Below are 22,922 nucleotides of genomic sequence, written 5' to 3' on the forward strand. Positions count from 1 at the left end.
ACATACAGGTTGGAAGATGGGGCTGAAATGAAGTCTCGCTTTACTTGGGAGGGTCCTATTCTGTGTCAGAGAAAGGGGGCTTACACTTTGCACCAGCAACACAGTAGGCAACACTGAATCCATGGCAGTCTCAGGAGGAAGTGTTTTCCCTTTTCACCGTTGCAAATGCTCTACCCAAATGCAGGCATGTACATAACCAGAATAACTGGAGTCAACCTCAAAGTCTCCCGGGAGGGAATTCATAAGCACTGTGCAAAGTGGTTTATAAACGTCATATTATTATTTCTTAAAATGGGTTAGGCAGGTGTTTATCCACGCTTTTTTAGAGACCAAAATGATTTTGCATTCTCGAATCTTTCTGCTGTAGACTGGATATGGTTACAGGCTGTCTCCAAGGAAGAAAATGAATGAGTGAAAGCACATGTCATGTTAGAGCTGGCAGGTGCCTCAGAGTTCAGCTCGCCCAGCCATCGTCATGCTATGGCCAGGAGAGCTGGTGACTTGCCTCGGGACACGTCCTGGACGCATCAGTAGATGAGCTTGGCTGGGAACCCAGCTCTGCCTGCTCTCAGTCCAGGATGATTTTTATTAACACCCTGAGGGAAGCGATGTCAATTCAGGGAAGCAAGAGTCAGTGTGTCATACGCTGACTTGGAATGCTAATGCCAAGTCAATATGCTACAATATTTTTTAAAAGTAAATATAAAGATTTTTACTTAAACAGTACAGGTTGATTTTTTAATTAAAAAATATAGATAAGGAAAAATAATGAATGGGTGGAGAAAAACCAAAATGATCATCTTATCACCAAGAGATAGTCGCTAATCAGTAAACCTTGGTATCTACGCACCTGGACATTTCTACGCTTACGTGTGCTTATAAAGTGACTCTTACACACATGGGACCATGCTATAAACATTCTTTGATAACCAGCTTAGTAGCATATTTCAGACATCTTTCCAAGCGGATGTATCTTCATTGATGTTATTTTTTATGGCTGACTAACATTCCGTGGCATGGCTGCTACATTATTTTTTAAGCCAGTTCCCTAAAGTGAGACTCTGACATTTTTTTCACTACCAAAAGCAACAAAAACATGGTGCAATAACTAAAAGGGCTCAGCCCTCTGCCAGTGATGTTCCCTTAGAGCTGTGTCAGCATGGACAAGTTACTCACCTCTAAGCCACTTCCTCAGCCAGCCATCATGCCTCTCTTGCAGGGGTTGTGTGGTATCTTAGTGGAAGGAACACAACCAACACATGTTAGTTGCTTTAGTTTTTATTATTTAGTTGTATGGCATGTTATTACTATTAACAACTCTTCCACAAACGTCTTTTTTTATTGAAGTATAGTTGATTTACAGTATTGTGTTAATTTCTGCTGTACAGCGAAGTGATTCAGTTATACATATATAGATATATATTCTTTTTCATATTCTTTTCCATTATGGTTTATCACAGATATTGAATATAGTTCCCTGTGCTCTACAGTAGGATCTGTTGTTTATCCATTCTCTCTATATAATAGTTTGCATCTGCTAATCCCAAACTCCCAATCCTTCCCACCTCCACCTCACCTCCCCCTTGTCAACCACAAGTCTGTTCTCTATGTCTGTAGGTCTGTTTTTGTTTCATAGATATATTCATGTTGTGTTTTAGCTTCCATATATAAGTGATATCTTATGGTATTTGTCTTTCTCTTTCTGACTTACTTCACTTAGTATGATAATCTCTAGGTCCATCCATGTTGCTGCATTATTTCATTCTTTTTTATGGCTGAGTAATATTCCATTGTATATTTGTACCACATCTTCTTTGTCCATTCATCTGTCAATGGACATTTAGGTTGTTTCCATGTCTTCACTATCGTGAATAGTGCTCCTATGAACATAGGGTGCATGTATTTATTTGAATTATAGTTTTGTCTGGATATATGCCCAGGAGTGGGATTGCTGGATCACATGGCAACTCTATTTTTAGGTTTTTGAAGAACCTCCATACTGTTTTCCATAGTGGCTACACCAATTTACATTCCCACCAACAATGTAGGAGGTTTACAAAAATCTTTTTAGCTAAGTTTTTGTGGACACTCTCAGTTATTTCCTGAGAATAAGCCTTAGAAATTTCATGACTAAATCAAAAAATGTTAATGAATTTTCACATTTATTGCCAATTGCCCTCTTAAAAAACTGTGCCCACTTACTTTTCCATTAAAAAAACAAACAAAAAAACAAGAGTGCTCATTTCCTCACACCTTCTCCATAATGGGCATTATGATTCTTTTTAAATAATCTTTGCCAAGTTGAGTAGTTATAAAGATAGATCATTACTGTTTTAATTTTATTTCTTTGTGGGTTGAGAAATTAAATAGCTTCCATCTATATTTGGGGCATTTACATCTCTCCTCCTTGCACTCTCTTTCCCCTTCCTTTTACTTCTTCTCCATTTCTTAACTTGTCTCTGGCACGGTTCGATCTCTCTGAAACTGGTCATGAAGTTTGCTTAGCAGCTGCTTTTATCCGTTGAATTTAAAAAGTGTCCACTAGACTAGTAAACGTCTCTGAGAACAGAGACATGGACGGTTTCCTTCCCTATTATCACTCTCCATGATGCCTAGTTGTGAAATGTTCCCAGTAAACCCTGATGGAATGGTTGGCTGACTGAATGAATGAGTGGATGGATGCATTGACGATGCGTGGAAGACCAGAAGGATTGTTCCCTCGAGGAGCCTGCAGAGGCTGCCATGGCATAGGCCCCCAGGTTTGCCAAGCCTTCCCTTCAATCCGTTTAAAGAAGGATACCCAAGCTGGGGCCACACCTCTGGTGACGCTCTCACTACCAGAAACTCCTTCCCATCCCATCGGGAGAGTTTTCTTGTTATGAGGCCACGTATATCACCAGGCATGCAAGCAACTCAGATTCACTTGATCTGAGGAGGAGAGCCTGAGTAAGCAATAAGTATTCATCAGATAGATGATATTACCTTTGATTTTCATTAATAAATCTATATCGTGAACCTATCAAGTGAAGAAATGAGGGCCCGGGGAAAAACAAATACAGGGGGAACATGGAGGGAGGGACAGGATGTGATGCTGCCCCCATCTTCAAGGACAGGAGTCCTTCCAGATGTTGCAGGAGCCAGGCAGGTGAGTAATTGTGGTAATGCAGCCGCAACTGACGGAACATGAACTTGATCTAAAGAGGACAGTTACTCCACAGCTCTAGCCAATTGCTGCTGTAACAAGAGTGTGGGTGAAGAGTTGCCAGAATCTGGAATGTTATGTGAAATACCCTGATTGAATGTTGGTTTAGTTTTGCAACCATTATGTAGTTCCCAAAAAAGGTTAGATCTGTTGCTCACTTGCAACCTCCGTCCAGGAAGCTGACAACTCGAAAATAAAGCAGCCAGGCTGCAAATGAGGGGCGCAGGTGGTAAAGAGAAGGGAATGCCAGGGAGGGAACAGTGTTTGTGGAGCAGGCAGCTGCAGACAGAAGTAAGGCAGGAGCCTCATTTTGTAGGGCGACGTTCGGAGAGGTCGAAAGGACCACTGAACGAATCCCTCAATCTTTCAAAAGCTATAAACAGCAAAGAATTAGTGTGCAGGGCACGGAGGCAGAGTTAGCAGAGTTGCATTAAGCCCAGTGGGTATATAACCATTGTGAATATAGGACCTGGCGGATTCAGCAAGACACTAGAGAGCTACGGTTGGGGGAAGATTGCAAGCCCAAGTCTCCACAGGACAGAAAGATCTCTCCAACCTCCACGGCATCACAGATGCACCTCTTACCCTATTGTTTCACCTGAAAGTCACCCAGGATACCACAAATTTTGGACACCCATAAACAGGCGTGCCATGGCAACTTCAACCAGCATCACAAAAATCAGAAGACTCATGAGCCTGACATTGCAGAATTTATACTGGCAGACTCCCATTTTCCAAGCTGCTGCCCATCCTCTTTCTCTTTAAACAGCAAACTCGTGTATGATGCTCTATTTTTGAAAATGCTCCAGCCGAACACTTGCATGGTTACCATGGCAACTATCAGGTAGCATCGTCTTGTGCCTGAAGCTGAGACTGCCAGCAAGAGAGCCAATACAGTAGTATATTGTTTCTTCCTGGACTAATCTTTTAACTTATAGCCTATAGAGTTCCCATAATATATGCAATCAGGAGCTTGAGTGGTTCATTGAATTTAATGTGCCACGGCTCTCCTCTGATGGAGCCATCCATTCAGTAGTGGGCCTTTATTTTGAGTTTTCTCCTTGGCAATGAAAAGTGCAGTGTCTACTGTGGGGCACGTTTTATGATTTCTAAGAGTTTAAGAAAGAAAATGGCTTTGTATACACCAACAGACTCTGTCTTTTTAATCTCACACTAGTTGAAGAATTATTCATCTTATTTTGACTGGACCCAGGTGGGCTATTTGCCAAACATCTGATTTCTAGATACTGTATATATCACCAAGGGAGAGCTAATATATTTCTGCGATTGGTGAACACTCTAAAGAGGCAAGAAGTAAAAGCCAGCTGGTTCAGCCCAACAGTGGCTATCAATTCCAAGTCCTCTGAGGTGCCCCCTCCATCTGTGTCCTAAAAGAGTGGTCACATCCCCCACCTCCCTACCCCAGCCTCCTGGCTGAGAGGGAGATAAGATTAGCAGAGGACGGTGGCATATTTTACTGTGGAAAGGGCCAACGCAGTGAGACATCATGCATGGAAGTGTTATTTGGGGTCAGTAAAATGAGAGGCTCCATTGTTTCAGAAGCTTGCAGCATAGATGAGAGATTAGAATAGGGGATTTAATGAGTTGCTGTCCTCTTGTGCTTGGACCTTTAAATGTTTGAGAGAACAATACTCTGTAATGGTCTATATGGGAAAAGAGTCTAAAAAAGGCTGGATTTATGTATAACAGATTCACTTTGCTGTACACCTGAAACTAACACAAGATTGTAAATCAACTACACTCCAATACAATTTTTTTTTAGAATGTCTGCGAGAAGCGTGGGTAAACACTGGAATCCCTTCGTGGGCTCTCGTTCTTTGAGTGTGAAACCACTCAGGATGGGATTGGACTGCACAGACGTAGCTTTGTACACATTAGAATTTTTTAAATTGAAAATTAAATTTTTCTAATAATTTAATAGGTTTATCAAACTACTGACTAGTTATAAAATCTTTAATATTAGGCTTTTCATTCAATGGATGTTACCTGAATACCTGCTCTGTTTTGATTTTTTTCTAATTGGACCTAAGGCACACACACTCTCATCACTGGTCCAAGCATGAACCTTTTTGGTAATTTACTTATTTACTTACTTATTAATAACTTATGAACCCCCATGAGCCCATCACCCTCTATTCACAGTTCTAGATGTTGTGGGCAGTACAGAGATGCAGGAAACAGATTACTCCTTTCAAGAAACCTCTAATTTGGTGCGATAGGCTGATAGCGGCTCCCAAAGACATGTCCAAATCCTACGCCTTGGAACCTGTTGACTGTCACTTTATTTAGAAAAAGGGTCTTTGCAGATGTGATTACGGTAAAGGATCTAGAAATGAGTAGATGGCTGAATTCACTGGGTGGACCGTAAATGTCATCACAGGTGTCCTTCTAAGAGAGCGATAGAGCTCTGACTCACCTCGACAGAAAACAAGGCAATGTGAAGACAGAGGCGGAGATTTAAGGGATGTGGTCACAAGCCAATGAACACCAAGAAATTCCAACAGTCATCAGAGGCTGGAAGAGGCGTGGAGCAGCTTCTCTTCTGGAGACTCAGCTTGGCTTCAGACTTCTGGTCTCCAGAACTGTGGGAGAATACATTTCTGTTGTTTTAAGCCAGCAAGGTGGTGGCTTAAAACAACAGAAAGCCACAGGAGACATACGTTTGGTAGGACAGTAGGCACACATATGAGCAGCTGCCACAGCAGCAACTATAGTAACTAGCATTTACCAAACACATCTATGCTAAGCATTTTGTGTGCATTATTTCCTTAGTTCTCCAAACAATACTATCAAGCAGGGACCATAATCACCTCCATTTTATAGATGGGGTAGTTGAGTCTCAGTGTGTTAGAAAACCTTCCCAAAGTCTTAGATCTCATTAGGGGCATTCAAGGGATTCAAGCACTATATACTGAAAAGTACACCCTCTAACTCATCCCTTACATAGTGAAAACATACTCACACACCTTGACCTCTAAAGCGCAGATCATTCATAGGTGCTGAGATCAAGACAGCTTCTTTCTGGACTTTCTAATAGAAAAATTGTGGATAGTTTAATTGAAGCTTCACTTTTCTCTGTCCTTTGGGCCTTTATTATGCTGGTACTCTAAGCCATACTTCATCTGCCTCATAAGAAAACTGCTATGTCTGCCTAACACAAAAATGTGTAAAATGCCTTCAGGAAACATGGAGTCAACCAGTTTTGCTGAAACAAAGCTGCTTACGTCAGAGTCACCAGAGAGAAAAGGAGAATTTTGGTCCAAGCCCAAAGATGGTGGAGAACAAGGGAAGTCGGATCTGGACTCGATCCTGTAATCAGGATTTGGTGGAGGTGACTAAGAAAGGATAATTAGACTAGTGACTGGGGGTCATTGGTGACTTTGAACTTACAGGGTTTGGGGTGAGGATAATGGTACGTTGAGGGAATTAAGGACGAATTGGGTGGTGTGGAAATGGAAGCAGCTGGGATAAGTGTCTCCCTGGAGGTGCCTGGCAGCAGAAGAAAGGAGACAATCAGAATGGGGGTCTGGGGACATGTGGGTGGTGGGCATCAGAGGGTCAAGCCTCTCCCCTGCAGGAGAGAACTGGTGAGGGTGGGGACAAAGGAGACTGGAAAGGAAGCCAGTGTTTTCTTTCAGCCCCAGGGTGAAAGCACAGGCTCTTCCTAGACTCCAGAGCAGATGGATTAAACTCAGGGCAGTCATTCTCAAAGAGTGTTCTAGGGAGGCACTGGAGGGCCCCTTGGAGAGCCTAAAGTCAAATGTCAGAAACACTAATGCTTTGATGATGTCTGTTCTTTAGTTTTTGCATGAGCCAACACCTTCATTCAAAAAATATTTTACTAATATTTAAAGTAGCTGAGAACAGAAAATATGTATTTCCTTCTCACCCTGGCCCAGCACTGAGGCCATGTTTAATAAACGTGAGCTGAAGGAATGAATGGTGTCTAAGAGCATGACTCTGCCATGTGAGCTCTGTGACCTTGGGAAAGTTACCCAGGCCAGTTCCCTGATCTCCAAAGTGCAGATAATAATATCCCAGTCACAGAGTAGTTAGAACATTAATAGAGATAACAATGTAAACATGTAGCGTAACTGCCGGCATGTAATACATAACGGTCCTATCAAGTTGCCGAGACCATGTTTTGAGAAGCCATGCAGTAGAGTGGTCAGGACAGAAACTGTGAGGTAAGCACACCTTACCTCCAATCCAGTTCAGCTGCTCACTGCCTTCATGACCACAGACCACTGACTTAACCTCCCTAAAGATGGTCTTTCATTGATAAAATGTGGATTAATAATATTTACTCTATTAAGGGTGTTGTGAGGAATGAATGAGATCTTATATGGAGAGCTGGCCTCTCTCTCCTTTGACATTAATATGCAAATTTTAAAATAATGTTTCACTTTTAAATGGAAAAAGAAAAGTGAAGTCTCTGGTAAAAGCTGTTTGGATGTGTTCTCTTATTTTTTTAAATAAACTTTGCTCTGATTTCTTTCCGTAGTTTAAAAGATAAACAGTTACGTACTGATAAATTTAATATCACCCCCCCCCAGATTAAAAGGTATTCCCAACCTCTCTATTCTGAATGGGGTAGAACTTGATAAATTTTCATGCATCTGGGACAACATGAAACTCCATAATGCTCCTTAGTCTAGTCTCTCTGGTTGGTTTCAGTACCTCAAGGTGAGTAAAACGAAAAAGGTTCGTTTTACTATGCCCCCCGATGATGTGAGACGAATGGGAAGAATAGCAAGTAAGATTTGAGAAGATTTGAGAATGTAGATTCTCACAGTTCACACAGCCCCTGAGTGCCAGTCCATAATATCACTTCTGGATGATTATTGAAGACATGAAAAAGAAAATATAACAATTAGATCTGACATTTCAGGGTCTAAAATCCCACGAGATTCTGCTTGATTAAAAATGGTCCATGCAAAAACTTTCAAAACCTGAAATTAGTTTGAATGTATTAAAAACTCTTCTCACACATACTAATAACAGACAAATGAACTTGATACCAGACCATGAAGATAGTCACAGGAAATGTGTTGATTCAATGCTCTAAGTAATAAATTGGAAACAGCCATGTGTCCTAACTTCCACTCCATGAACATAGAGAGTACATAGTGATTGAGTGTTCATGAGACTTGGAAATGTTTAAAACAAGATCCCTGACATACAGAGGCTCAAGGTGCAATGGTGGAGACAAATACGTAGGTATTCTAGTGCTACAACAGAGAGATGGATAGTGGGTGATGGGAATACACAGTTTATGGAGAATGGCGATCTTAAACTGGATTGACAGATTTAGCAAAACATTTAATTATTTGGCCTTTAATTCACTAGCTACAGACTGAAAAAAAGACAGTTGATGGAGCTCGATTTTTAGCTAAATATTAAGCTCTAATTCCTCACTCTTCCTTTTTAAGATATCCATCTCTTCTGCCTCTGATCAGAAATTGAGTTCTTTTTTTTTTTTTTTCTGGCTTATGGGATCTTAGTTCTCTGACCAGAGATTGAATTTGGGCCCATGGCAGTGAAAGTGCTGAGTCCTAACCACAGGACCGCCAAGAAACTCTTGGAAGTTGAGGTCTTGATGCTACAGTGTATTGAAAAATCTATTGAAAAATAGATTTGAAAAATAAATCTGTCGAAAAATAAGAAACTTAGACAACTTATTGTTTTTTTTCTACACTACACCAAAATATTAATTTAAGTGATATAATGTTGCTATGTTTGTTTCTCATTAACTTGGCAAGTAGGTCACATTAGTTACAAAATAAGTGAATTTAGAGCAAAAGCAAAGGGCTGCAAGAAAATAAATCTCTCAAGAATTACAAGAAAAGTGATGTTATTGGTACAGAGGAAATAGTTAAATGGAAATTTCAAAGAAGTCAGTAACTTATTTTTTTTTTAATTCAAGGTTTAGATGTATTTTGAAAGTCTTTGAACTGGTAAGCTCAGAAGCTGGCTCTAGTTCTGCCTCTGACTTTATCTAGGTTTGGACAAGTCACCACCCTTGGTGTCAGTTTCCAAAGCCTATAAAATGAGCGGTTGGTATTAATCAGAACTCTTTTGGATGCCAGTAAAAGAAATCTAATTCAAACTGGCTTAATTTACAAGAGGGGAGGCTTTATGATTTAGATAATTGAAAAGGGTATACCAGCTTCAGGCATAGCTGGATCTGGGAGCTTTAAATTATGTCACCAGGGCACTATAGCTCTCCATCTATTAGCTCTGATTTGTATTGTGTTGGCTTCATCCTCAGGCATGTTCTCCCTCTGTGATGACAAGATTTCTCCTCGCAGCTCCAGGTTTACTTCCTAAAACTTAAAGCCCAAGAGAAAAAAGTTTTTCCTTCACTGCAGTTCCAGAAAAATTCCCAGAATTGAATTTCATTGAATTTGATTGACTTGAGTTGCATCCCTAAACCACTCACTGTGTGAATAGGGAATGCAGTGTTCCAATTGGCTAGACCTAGTTAAAATGCCCTGCCCTGGAGCCAGAGGTGGAGTCAGTACATATATAGCCCAAGAGTGAAGGAAGATTGATTTCCAAAGGAAAGCCAAGAGTCAGCTACACAATAAAGGGGAAATGGAGTTTAGAAGTCCAAAACAACAGATGTCCATGGTAGGAGGGAACACATTGCCTCTAAGTCCCCTTTTAACCCTAAAATGGCGTCTTGAAACTTTTTCTTCATTAGATAAGGAAATTGTTACCCAGAAAGTTTCAGTGATTTGCCCAAGTCTCACAGCTAGTTAATGAGAGAAACTGAATCCTGATCCTTTAACACGCTATACTGTGTTGCACAGCTTTTCAAGGGTTCTAACTCCAGGGATCACAATGGACTCAACAGTAAATGGCTCACAAAGTGTGAACCCTACCACTTCAGGTGAGTATTATAATGAAGAACATTTTCTATATTTCTTCTGAAGATGCTATCAGGAACATCTGATAACTTATCGTAGGTACAGTGGAAAGCCTCAGCATCGCCTAATTTGGTTGGCTAAGCCTACTTTGAACGTGCTACACATGACCCCTGTTCCAAGTCCAGCTGAGGATGCTTTGAGTTCTCATTTTAAATGTCGAAGAAGAACACATTTGTGGTTACCATAGCAACTGTCTAGAGGTGACTCCTGTGTGGACGTGAGGATGCCAACCACAACACTGTTTCTTTTTCTTGATCTAGACTAGTGCTGTGATGGACCCAGGCAAGGGTGAATTTCTTTTTTAAGCCTTTTAGATGATAATGTATGGCCAGCATTTGGAGCCCTGACCTAGCCCTTTAAATTCTTATTAAAGCAGGTTTGGCTGAGGGTTTAATAGTTCATTCAATCCCACACCTCATGTTTCACTTCAGAGCTTCCCATAGAGCATATCTGGTGACTTATTTTAAATTGCATTTTTTTCCTCTCTTCTCAAAGGAAAGGATCTTGTCCACTCTGGGACATTATGTGATTTCTGGTTTTCCAAGATACTAACTCATGAATATTCTTAATTAGAACTGTGGTTTCTCCATCTCTTTCAAATTGGGCTATGTTGGAACTTAATTGCAGCAAGAGACCAGGAACATCTGGCAGGTCTAAAACAGCCATGATCTGTGGTTCAGAATATACCGTATGAATTACCAGCAGAGTGATGCGTCACTGTGATTGCTGATACGCTGTGGAGATGCGGAGGAAGAAGGAAGCAAAGCAAGTAATGGCCTCTCAGTTAAGTTTTCCAAAAGGCTCAGATGATTAACTGGCTACAGGCAAAGTTTACTCCTCCACTGAAAACAGAAGCAACAACATCAAACAGGCACACCTGCCATCTCAATAATTTAGGGATGGTGAAAAGAAACATCTCATTTTTTTACATTAGCAGACTGTCCAGTGTTTGGCTGCTCTTTTCCAAATGATTTTTATTTTCCTTCCTTCCTTCATTAGGGTGAAGCTTGAAATAAGTTCTACTCAATCTCATGTTATTGACTTGATTTGTGTCCAAACATTGTACTGGTGATGACCTAGGCAGTGATAGACATCTTCAAGGGAATATGTCTTGCTGTTTAAGATGTGATCCTTGGAAACTGAGAAATATTTAGTAGAGAAATTCCACCTGATTTTTGAGACTTTAATGGAATAAATTTAAATGTTTATGATTGAAAAGCATGTAGAGCGTTTTGGTAAAAAATAATAGAGAATTTATTCAATAAATACGGAGCATACACTATTTGCAAACTCTTTAGATGCTACAAGGGATATAAAGATACATGTTCTTGGGATGTTTACAATCTACAAGAGGAGACGAGAGAGGCATTAATAACTAGAATGTTAGGCCAGATGTGATAAAGTATGGTAGTATTTCAAAGTAGGTAGACTTCGAACTTGGCAGGGGAGAGCAAATCAGGTAAAAGGACCAGTAGAAGCAAAAATTCACAAGAGATAAAAGGGGTTGGAGATGAAACTCATTGAGTGTCTACAGTGTGAGAAGCAGATTACAGATTTTTTTTTAACGCATTATCCCATTTAATTCCTGGAAAACCTTATGAGATTATTTCCAGATAACTTCCAGATAAATAGAGTGAAATTCTGAAATGATAAATAATATCCCCGCCATCACTCAGGCAGTAACTGATGGTACTACTGGAATTTAATATTCACGTTCATGGAAAGATGACCAGCACAGTTGGGCTAAATTGAAAGTAGATCTGAGAAAAGGAGGCTGGAATGCAGTCAGTCGAGGTAAGATCATCCAGGACTGGAATGTCAGGCTGCCAAGTGCAAAGTCAACTCTGCAGGTCATGTGAACCATTCACGGTCTAACCTAAAACTCAGCCAGCTTACCCACGCCCTGAGAGCTTTGAGAAGCCCAGTGCCACAACCTGAGACTGTTAAAAAGCCCTCCCCACATTGTCCAGGCTTTCTTATGTTTACTTCCTAACATCTCCATGCCCCTGTGCCATACATATCCATGTAGATGGGATACACAGCTCCATCCTAGGTTTCCACAAAAATCCACCACCTTCAAGTATTGTATGAGCTTGGTAACTTCTTTCTAAAGATGAATGGGGGGTCAAGGGGAAAGATTATGTCAAGGAGAGAGATTTCTTCCTTCTGCCATCACCTGGGCCCGTTCCTTCTGTTTCCCATTCCCAGGTTTTTGTTTTCTAGTCCCTTTCTTTCTGACACAGGCAAGAAGCTGCTCTTATTTGTCTTTCTCATGGAAGTTCCACCCATGCCCTTGGGTGGGTCCCTGGTGTTTGTCTTCTTCCCCAATACCTTGTGAGATATCTCTCCTAAACAAATGCAGGGTTCTCCCTGGAAGGAGTTCCAGTAGGATGGATGGATGAGATTGGGGTGAGCCTAGAAGCAGGGAGTTATGAGCTCAGGCCATGGCCCAGGTGCAGCATAAGCTGATATCGCCGACCCAGATCTTGGCAGTAAAGGTGGGAGAACAAAGGGTAAACATGAGACATTAAGGAGAAACTGTTTTTCAAATGGCAGGAAGGAGAGCTTTTCTCTTTTGTAGCTATGTTTGCTCCACGAAAACCACTTACTTTCTTAATGAGGGTTAGGGTATTTTTTTTCTTTCTCTTCAAAAAGCTATAGTTCTATCTAAGTTTTGGCCATAAGGCTGTATTCTCTCCAGTTATAAAATAGAATATCAGCAGGTGGTCTCAGAAAAGAATTTTCCTAACATGCTGTACACTTTGTCAGGAAAATTTTTTCATACTGCTAGACATTTTCTTTCTTAAATCATGATTTCGTTTCCAGATATTTAAACCTTTATTTCCATTTAGTTTGCTTTGAAAAGCAGCAGATTAGCTGGAGCCCAAGATTGTCTATGATCAGCTGAACGGCAGAGAACACGGCCACAGTGAGAGAGCAGGGAACGAGAATCATTTGTCTTTTCAGCAAGCACACACAAATGATCCTTTCCCTGCCATATGTTCCAGAGAATTCTTTTATTTCCCTTCAGGTATTTGACCCCCTATTGAATAGAGGCATTGATCAAAGTTGAAGCTGCAGAGTGACTGATAGAACAGCTTCAGTTTTCAGTAAATCAAATGTTAAAAAAGAATCAAAAGCAGAATTCTTGATGTTTAATTCTTATTCCTGAGTCCCTGGCTTATGTGAACATGAGGATATTGCTTAATAATCTTGTGTTTCTGTTTCCTTCCCTTTCTTTCTCTTTTTCTTTTTTTTCCTTTTTAAAAAATATACACAGCCAAGAAATTCTACAATGAGAAATTGTTTTGACGTCCACTGACCTTGGAGATGGGACTCCTTAAGTAAAAATGGTGATTTGAAATAAAACTCCTTGTGTCTATTTCTAAAGAATTATGATTTGGAAGGTTCATGTGAGGTGAAGGAGAACGAAAAGAAATACACATCAAGTTGAGACGCTGTGCCAAACATCTGGAGGAGAGAATGAGAGCATTATGGGAAAACAGATGGAGGGAAGCTTGGCCAGATAAAATTAAAGGCAACACCACCCGGCATCCGATTAGCTAAGAGAACTCTCTTTAAAAGGAAAATATCTATAAAACCTGTGCTTTGAATAGTCTCTTGACACGAAAATGCTTTAAAAAAAATTAGAGTTCTTATCAGGCCTTGAGGTTTACTTTGAAGGTTTTCATGTATTAATTACTGTGTGCATTGTTTTGTTTTATTTTTTAATTAGAAACAAGACCCTAATTGATAACCAAAAGGCTTATAGATAAAGACCTACACTAAAAATTATTTCTATGCTGTTTTAATTAACCTACTGAAATCCAATTTGGAAAATCAGGGTCTAAGTCGTTTGTGCGTGTGAGTTAAATATCTGTGTTTGTCAGGGGAAGCTGATAATGTTTCTTTGGGAATTGGCTTTACGTCTTCAAGAAAGAGCTTACTTTCATGTATGAACATTTTATCTATTAGCTATATTAAGCACAGGGCTAAAGGCTCACAAGCCTTGCAGAGGTACAGGAAAATGTTTAAAATCTGCTCTTAAAAAATGTGTTGGGTCCAAAATAAAACACTCTAAAATGGAAATTAATAATTATATCAAGAATATATAATAATATCAAAAGCAAGTTTACAAAGATGATTTCACATTTATACAACAAAATACTGTGTTGTATTTAATGTGACAAATGTGACAGGAGCCCTCTAAAATCAAGATGCCTGGGTCTTAGAGAGGTCCTAAAATAGCCCTACTAGTGGGGAGAAGCATCTCCTGCTAGTAAGAAGTCACCCACACTCTTCTGCTATACATTCCTTTTGTAGCGCAAAAGGAAAGAGGAGCCCTTTCCTTTAATAACCAAATTAAAAGGTTGGAGTCTCCAATCCATGAACTGGGAGATGTACAGCACACTCCTCAAGATTCCATGTTATCCCCCAGAGGTCTGTTGACATCCTAGTTACCTCTTGCCCAGACTTCCTGCTTCTTCTGAATTCTTTTTTTTTTTAATTTATTTTATTTATATATTTTTGGCTGAGTTGGGTCTTCGTTGCTGCGTGTGGGCTTTCTCTAATTGCAGTGAGCGGGGACTACTCTTCATTGTGGTGTGCAGGCTTCTCATTGCGGTGGCTTCTCCTGTTGCAGAGCACGGGCTCTGGGTGCTCAGGCTTCAGTAGCTGCAGCACACGGCCTTCAGTAGTTGTGGCTCGCGGGCTCTAGAGCACAGGCTCAGTAGTTGTGGCACACGCCTTCAGTAGTTGTGGTGCACGGGCTTAGTTGCTCCGCGGCATGTGGGATCTTCCCGGACCAGGGATCGGACCCGTGTCCCCTGATAGGGCAGGCAGATTCTTAACCACTGTGCCACCAGGGAAGCCCCGTCTGAATTCTTGATCCCTGCTCACTTGTCCTTCTCCTGTGACTACTCTCCTCTTCCCATGTTATGTGCAACCACCTTTGTCTTCATTTCTTCCAAAATACACCACCAACATAAAAGCCATTGTGCTCAACAGATTATCTGATTGTCTGGAAAGAATGAAGAGGGACTAGCATCTCGTGGGAATAAACAACTGAATATCGAATGCAAGAGGATAGTGTACTTGCAGTGCCTCAGCCATCCCCCCAGGGGAAACTTTTTACCAGCACTTTCTTGTCTTGGGGCTCGGCCTGCCCCCAAATCGCTGGGGCACACCATCCCTATCAAGATTCCCATTACCCAACTCTCCTTCTCTTCCAGCTCCCAGTACTCTGCAGAGAAAACTGAGCATTCTTGTTACAGACCACCTGGCTCATCTCACCTGGTGCTTTCTTTTGCACACTTAATGATGTCCATTATTGGACTCTCCCAACAAAGACATCTTTTGCCCTTCATTAAATTCTGCTACATCCTTGAAATGTGGGAAATGCTAAGTAATCTTCCTTTTTTTGGATAGTAATCTTTACCTTCCTGCAAGACTTCTAAGGAAGACCCACGTGCTCAAATTAACAAATGGCACATGTTCCAGCAAGCCTTCTTCCTCTGAATTTTTTTTTTTTTTTTTTTTGGCTGAGGCTGAAAAAAAAGTCCTCGGAGATTCAAGTCCTTTGTTGCTTAACAGAGAAGACGGAGTGAAAAAAACCACAAGACCCAGCTTTTGCTACCCTGGATCAACATATTTCAACTCAAAATACTGATTGAGTCCAGGGTAAGGAATTAAAGAATGGATTCTACAGTAGAGCCAATCGTCATTAGAAGAGTTAAATAAAAGAGACAAACATGGGAATGAGACGCCAACAAAAGCCCCAGGGAGAAGATAATGTATGAGTTGAACCTTGAAGGAGAAGTAGGATCATTTCCCAGAAAGGCTAGGGAACCATTTTCTTCCGTTTCATTTGACTCAGGACATCTTGACTGAAAATATACCCTAAAAAAGTCCATTTTGTCTCAATGTAGTTTAAAGGACAAAACCACAATGTTAGTTTACTCCAAAAAGAATGAAGAAAACGTTCACTGATTTTCACCAAATTTGCTAAACTATCAGTGACTCAAGATACTCTTTGATTCTGACTTGGGCTCAGTGCACTAATTTTTCCCAGTTAATCAATGATGATCATTTACAACCTGCCAAGGACAAGCACTGGCCTAGGAGACAGGAACAGACATGAGGGAACATACACTATAAGACACGGCCTTTCCGATAGCTGAGTGAGGGATGATACAGATGCAAATTAAAAACTGTAAGGACTTCCCTGGTGGCGCAGTGGTTAAGGATCCGCCTGCCAGTGCAGGGGACACAGGTTTGATCCCTGGTCGGGAAGATCCCACATGATGCGGAGCAACATGAACCCGAGCGCCACAACTACTGAAGCCCACACGCCTAGAGCCTGTGCTCCGCAGCGAGAGAAGCCACCGCAATGAGAAGCCCATGCACCGCAATGAAGAGAGTAGCCCTGCTAGCCGCAACTAGAGAAAGCCCATGCGCAGCAACGAAGACCCAATGCAGCCAAAAAAAATAAAAAAATAAAAAACTTTGTAAAACAATGTAGCAAATGGTAAATTAGAGATGGGCAGGGAGAGCCACGGGCACAGAGGGTGACCAACTCTCCCCAGGGATGTTGCGGATGGTTCTAAGAGGAGGTGACATCTGTGCTCCTTCTCAAAGCATCAGAGGAGATCATTGGATAGAGAAGAGGAGGAGAGCATTCCAGACAGAAGAGGCAGCCTGTGCAAAGGTGGAGAGCATGGTAAGTGCTCTGGAGTTGAAGCTACACAGAAGGAGAACTCAGGAGGAAGCTGGAGAAGCTGGGCCATATGCTTTAGGATGCTTGTGCTCCAAATGTGTTCTAAAGGAGCCTGTGGATGCCACTGAGAGGACCGGGACTGGTCAAGGTTAAGGGGGCAAAAGACGTGATGAGACAGGCTGAGCGTGCAAGGACTCTGCCTGCACCCAAACCCACTTCCACAGGGCAGGTCTGCTTCAATGTTTTATGTAACATTCCATATTACATTTCATTGGGGGGAAAAAAGAAGTCAAAGCATACCCAAAAAAGCCGGTGACAATGACGATTGTAGATGTGTGATTGAGAAAGACAATTCTAGCATCAGTTACAAAGTAGAGGGGAAGACATAAAGATTAATAAGGTATTTATTGCAGTGGTGCAGGTGAGAGATGATGAAACCTTGAACAAAGGCATAACAGAGATCAGAAATAAAATGTAATCACTACAAGATTGTCAAATGTACTTCAGGGCCATTTTGCAAGGTAGGAAAATGTTCTAGAGGTCTAAGATTGTGCTGGTGAGGAGGGAGAAATACATAGTGCACATTTCACTTAGACCTGCGCCCCTTGCCATAGCAGGAGGGGCCACATGGCCTTATGGTCAATGGGTTAGAGGGGTCCATTTAGGTTGGTCTTGATGACCCAGGCTTCATTATTGGTGGAATCCAGCTGACGGCTGGTAATTGGAGAGGGAACAACAAAAAAAGTATCCAACACAGACTGGGAATCCCAAACAGGTTTAGTCGCTTCTCTGTCTCAGATGCAAATAACATTCTCCATGCAGAACCAGGGAATAACGTGCTTTGGGGAGTGGCTTCCCAAGTCTATTTAGGCGCCCCTGAGCTCACAGGAGTGGCTGTCATCTGCCCTGCTCCAGGTGCACCAAGTGCCTACCCATAGCCTGCCCCATGCCTGCACTCTCTCTCCCATGGTCCCTTGACCTTGCTCATGCCTGCTTCCCTCGCCTCCCCTTCACCATGTCCCTAGTCCTCTATGTATTACCAGTCATCCTCTCCCACACAGTCTGTTAAAGACTCCAGAACTTGAGGATAGAGAAGGAAAAGGAGAGGGAGCCCATCATTGTAGGTGAGCCTAAGATTAGAAATGTGAACTATAATTAGACACTCGGTGAACTACAAAGATTAAACTCCTGCTAACTAGTCTCCTGTAACTCATGATGCTAAAGAGTGCTTCCCAAACTACCATAATATTTCAATATACATATAGATTCAGATATATAGATATAGAAATTGATACACATAGACATGTACATACAGTCACTCTATTCCCTTAACTTTGAAAGGATCCCAGTTATCCCAAGAAGAATAGAGGTAGTACACCCTTCCTTCCACATTGATAAATACTGTTCTAACTTAAATAAAATATTTGCATAATTAAGTGCTAGCATGTCAATTTTCTTTCTTAAAGTCACATGCACATTAACAAGTAAAATCTAAAATAGAGCAAAAGAAATCTGAAAAAAAATCGCTATGATATACACCTGAAACTAACACAATATTGTAAATCAATTATACTTCAATGAATATATATGCATATAATCGGAAAAAATTTTTTTAAGTAAAATAGAGTCAAAGAAACCAAGACCCAGGGTACTATAGAGATTCATGGAGGGGCAGGGAACGTTTTTGACCTTCAGAGCATCTTTAGTGGTGGGTATTTCAGCTGCTATGTCTTCTTCAGTGGAAGGAGGGTGAGTCTGGCTAGCAAGAAAGAAAACCCAGAGGTGGGATTTGGAAAGAGGGACATTTTGTTAACTTAAGAGATCTTCCTCCATCAAAGCCAAGAGTCTCTATTTGTTTTACAATAATTTCTTCTCCATCCTTCAGATGCTCTCACATTCTCTGTAAATCTTCCCCCTTTTCACACCAATCCATAATGATTTACTGCTCTCTGAACTACCATTAGGCTGGAGTGGTTAAGATCTGCGGGTCTTGGGATCAGTCAGGTTTGAGTTTGAATTCTCATCCTGATATAAATTTATTGAGTGAATGCTGGCAAGTTATTTAACCTCTCAGAACTTCAGGGTCATAAAACCTAATATTCAAAGGCCATTGACTCCACATCAGGCACTGTTTCAAGCACGATACTTACATTTTCTCATTTAATATCAACTCTATAAGGTAAGTTTCTCCATGATGATTCTTTTTTTTTTCTGAATAAAAAAAGAATTTTAATTTAATACTGAATCTTTGAATTTATAGACATATGGGAAAAGGCTAATATACTGGAGTGAAAATAAGCCAGCATCTCAAAGATTAGTTGATTTTTTAATTTGTTAAAAATGTAAAAATTCACTGGTACATACAAGGAAAAAACATGGAACACTTCACGAATTTGCGTGTCATCCTTGTGCAGGGGCCATGCTAATCTCCTCCGTATCGTTCCAATTTTAGTATATGTGCTGCTGAAGCAAGCACTCCCTGATGATTCTTATTTCATAGATGAGGAAATGGAAACAAAGAGAGGATCATCAATGCTCAGAAGTCCTGTGGCTAGTAGCAGAGGCTGGACATACCGTCTCCCCATACCTGTGCACTTGTGGGTTGTAGTTAGGATTGATGACATCCTTAGCATGGTGCCTGGCACAGGGGAAACACTTTGTCAATGGAAATTATAACTACTAAGTGTCTATGTAGATTTTATTATCAACCACTTAACACTTAGATGTTCCCTTAGCTCTGTATCTGTCCCATCTTCCTACTGTCTTATAGTGTCCCTGGAGAAGGAGCCAGTCTCTTATCTAATTCCTCACAGCACAATGCTGGGAACCTATGTGCCAGTGTACATGGACTAGTGATAATTCTAGATTGAAGCAGTGGCAATGGCTGTGGATTTTCCCCAGTTTAATCCAAAGGGCTCAGCAGCATGGCGGAGCATGTGCTTATACACATTCTTGTCTTGTCATGTATGCGCTGGCTTGAAAACATGGATGAGTCACTGACCCTGCCATAAACCAGAGAGGGAAAGAAGGAAAAAGAGAAAGACAGAGAACAAGAAAGGAGGCAGGAGTGGAGGAGGGAGGAAGAGAGGGAGGTAAAGACAAAGAAAATCTGTCTCTTTTCGGAGCACCTTTAAACATCCTTAAGAGAAACTGGGATATTCATGTACTTGATGACATTTCCTCTATCTGTGCCAAACCCCACCTTCCAAGGGTGATTGCAGTTTGTATTAAGCACCATGTAGGGAAAACTTTTATCACTTTTAAACATCAGACAGTGGCAAAACAACCAAGACTGTGGCAGTCATGAAACTCCCATTCTACTCTAACAGAGTTGGTATTGCCACCTCAGGAATCGGAGATGGAAGTCCTCTGGGAAGTTGTCAAGGAGGTTCTATTTTTGGCCCCCAGTCTGTTTCCACAGTGATTAGAAAAAGCTGTCCAGAACACAAGAAGTGGTTGAGGGCATCTGAAATACCCATGAAAGGGACACGGAAGGCACTCACATGTGTCAGATGGAGAAGACAATTTGAAACAAAAGGAAAATCTGGAGGCAGATTATTTAACATTCATTTATGCATTCATTCAACAAATAGTTGCTGAGTGGCTATTTGGTGCAAAGCCCTGCATGGGGCAATCCTATGGAGGATATAAATATTAAACAGGCTCAACTCCTGCCCTTATCTTGCAGTCAAGTGGGGGAGATAAGACATGCACATATTTATTATTTAGTGGTGTCATGTAAACGTCTGAGGTGGAAATCTGTGGGCTAAAAGGTTATATTAGTCATTCTATAGAGAGTGAAGACACAAATCAACCTGGCCCACAGCACATGGCATCAGCCTTCTAGCCTTTCCATAAACCAGTAGCACACAGGTCCTGTGCTGCAGACCCAGACTCTCAGGAAATGCAGTTACTCAAGTCCTCTCTCCCTTCAAAGGGAGCAACGGCTGCATAAATTACACTGAAAAGCCTGCATTCAATGGCAGAGGATTTCAAAACCCTAAAATGGGCAGATTCAGAATTTCAGGGAGGCAGTGTCCCAAGGTGGTTTAGCACAGAGGCTTTGGATGTGCAGTCCTGGATTTGCTTCTCAACCCTGCCTGCTGGCTCCTTGACAATGAACCTCTCTAAACCTCTGTTTCCTCCTCTTTAAAATGTCAGTAGAGAAGATACTCTCATACAATGTGCTCTGAAATAAAGTACACAGGAAAAGACATTGGTAATCAATAGAGTGCTCAAAAGACAGACGTTAAAGTTGACAAGGTCATTTTGGGTTCACAGCATTCTGTACTACCATACTAGGCTCTAGTCCTGCAGCCTGTCCTCGATTCTTCCTTTTGTGACGTGTGATACTTGGTTAGCCATTTCATTGCTCTTTTCCTCACTTTTTTTTTGTTGTTGTGGTAAAATACACCTAACATAAAATTTACCATTTTTACTATGTTTAAGTGCATAGTTCAGTGGCATTAAGTACATTCACATTGTTAATGCAACCATCACCACCATCCATCTCCAGAAACTTTTCATCTTCCCAAACTGAAACTCCATACCCATTAAACATCAACTTCCCATTCCCCTCTTCTTCCAACCCTTAGCAACCACTCTTCTACTTTATGTCTCTATGAATGAGACTGTTCTAGGTATCATATATAAATAGAAGTATACAATGTTGGTCGTTTTGTGCCCAGCATATTTCACTTAGCATAATGTCTTCAGGGTTTATCAATGTTGTACCATGTATCGTAATTTCTATCCTTTTTAAAGACTGAATAATATTCCATTGAATGTGTATATCACATTTTGTTTATCCATTCAACCATTGATGGATACTTGGGTTATTTCCACCTTTTGGCTACTGTGAATAATGCTGCTGTGAACATCAGTGTATAAATATCTGTTCAACCCTTTTTCATTTTTAAAAACAATGTCTTAAAAATATTATGCTGTATTTTTAAAACATCTTCTTATCCCTCAGACTGACAATATATTGATAGATAAGTTAGTTTCTCTTTAAACTATTCTGTGATCATGGTGGGAATAGCAAGAAAGTTATTTTATTTTGGTCCTATAGAGTGTTCTTCAGTAAATCTTTATCATTGTAAAGCAAACACCCTTATAACCAGCATAAGTTTTGTTAATACAGATTGGCTATATTTTAAAATAAGTTACTAAATATAGAAAAAATGGGCACATATAGTATTGTTGAACTTTAAAAAGTATCACATTTTTCCTATAAGTAAATAAGGCATATAGAAAGAGGAGTTGGCTAACAATGGCCCATGGGCCAAAATTCAACCCACTGTCTAGTTTTTTTAAGACCTGCAAACTAAGAATGGGTTTCATATTTTTTTAATGGTTAAAAAATCATAAGAAGTCTAAAATGTCATGACATATGAAAATTATAGAAAATTCAAATTTCAGTGTTTGTAAATAAAGTTTTATCGGGACACAGGCACACCCACTCCTTTATGTATTGTCTGTGGCTGCTTTTGAGCTACAGTGGCAGAGCTGGACAGTTGTGATAGAGACTGCATAGCCCTCAAGTCCTAAATATTTATGATCTAGCCCTTTAGAGAAAAAATTTGCCAACAGCTGATATAAATCATTGATCTAATTTCACTTCCTTATTTATAGTTGAGAAGACCAAGGCCTAATAAGCATCCTGTCAGACTGGAGATCACAAAGCATAGAGTCACTAAAAGAAATCCAGCTGTCCCAGCAGGCCACCCTGAGTTCCTAAACCATATCCCAGTGGATTCCTGGGTTAAAGCACAGTGGCTTACCTTCCAGCTGTACATCATGAACTAAAACCATCATTGCTTCACATTAATAATGCAAAAAAGTCTGTCTCTGTTCTTAATTTCCTCTGCTGAATGTTAGGAAAAAAAAGAGATGTATGCTTAGCTGTTAACTTCTTTGTGAGGGTCACATTGGTTCATATCTTTTTTTTTTTCTGCTTTTTTAAAATTTTATTTTATTTTTTTTTATACAGCAGGTTCTTACTAGTTATCCATTTTATACATATTAGTGTATATATGTCAATCCCAGTCTC

General features: G+C 40.6%; 1 non-coding gene across 1 annotated transcript; it reads right to left on the reverse strand.

Annotated features, from left to right (window-relative positions):
- Nucleotides 1-19,239: 19,239 nt before the first annotated feature.
- LOC113605364 (U6 spliceosomal RNA) lies at nt 19,240-19,346 on the reverse strand. The gene has a single exon (XR_003427178.1). It is a non-coding gene; the product is annotated as a U6 spliceosomal RNA (small nuclear RNA).
- Nucleotides 19,347-22,922: the final 3,576 nt, after the last annotated feature.

Source organism: Aethalodelphis obliquidens, unplaced genomic scaffold (assembly GCF_003676395.1).
Source record: "Aethalodelphis obliquidens isolate GAN/ISIS:26980383/991018 unplaced genomic scaffold, ASM367639v1 scaffold2, whole genome shotgun sequence".
Classification (NCBI taxonomy): domain Eukaryota; kingdom Metazoa; phylum Chordata; class Mammalia; order Artiodactyla; family Delphinidae; genus Aethalodelphis; species Aethalodelphis obliquidens.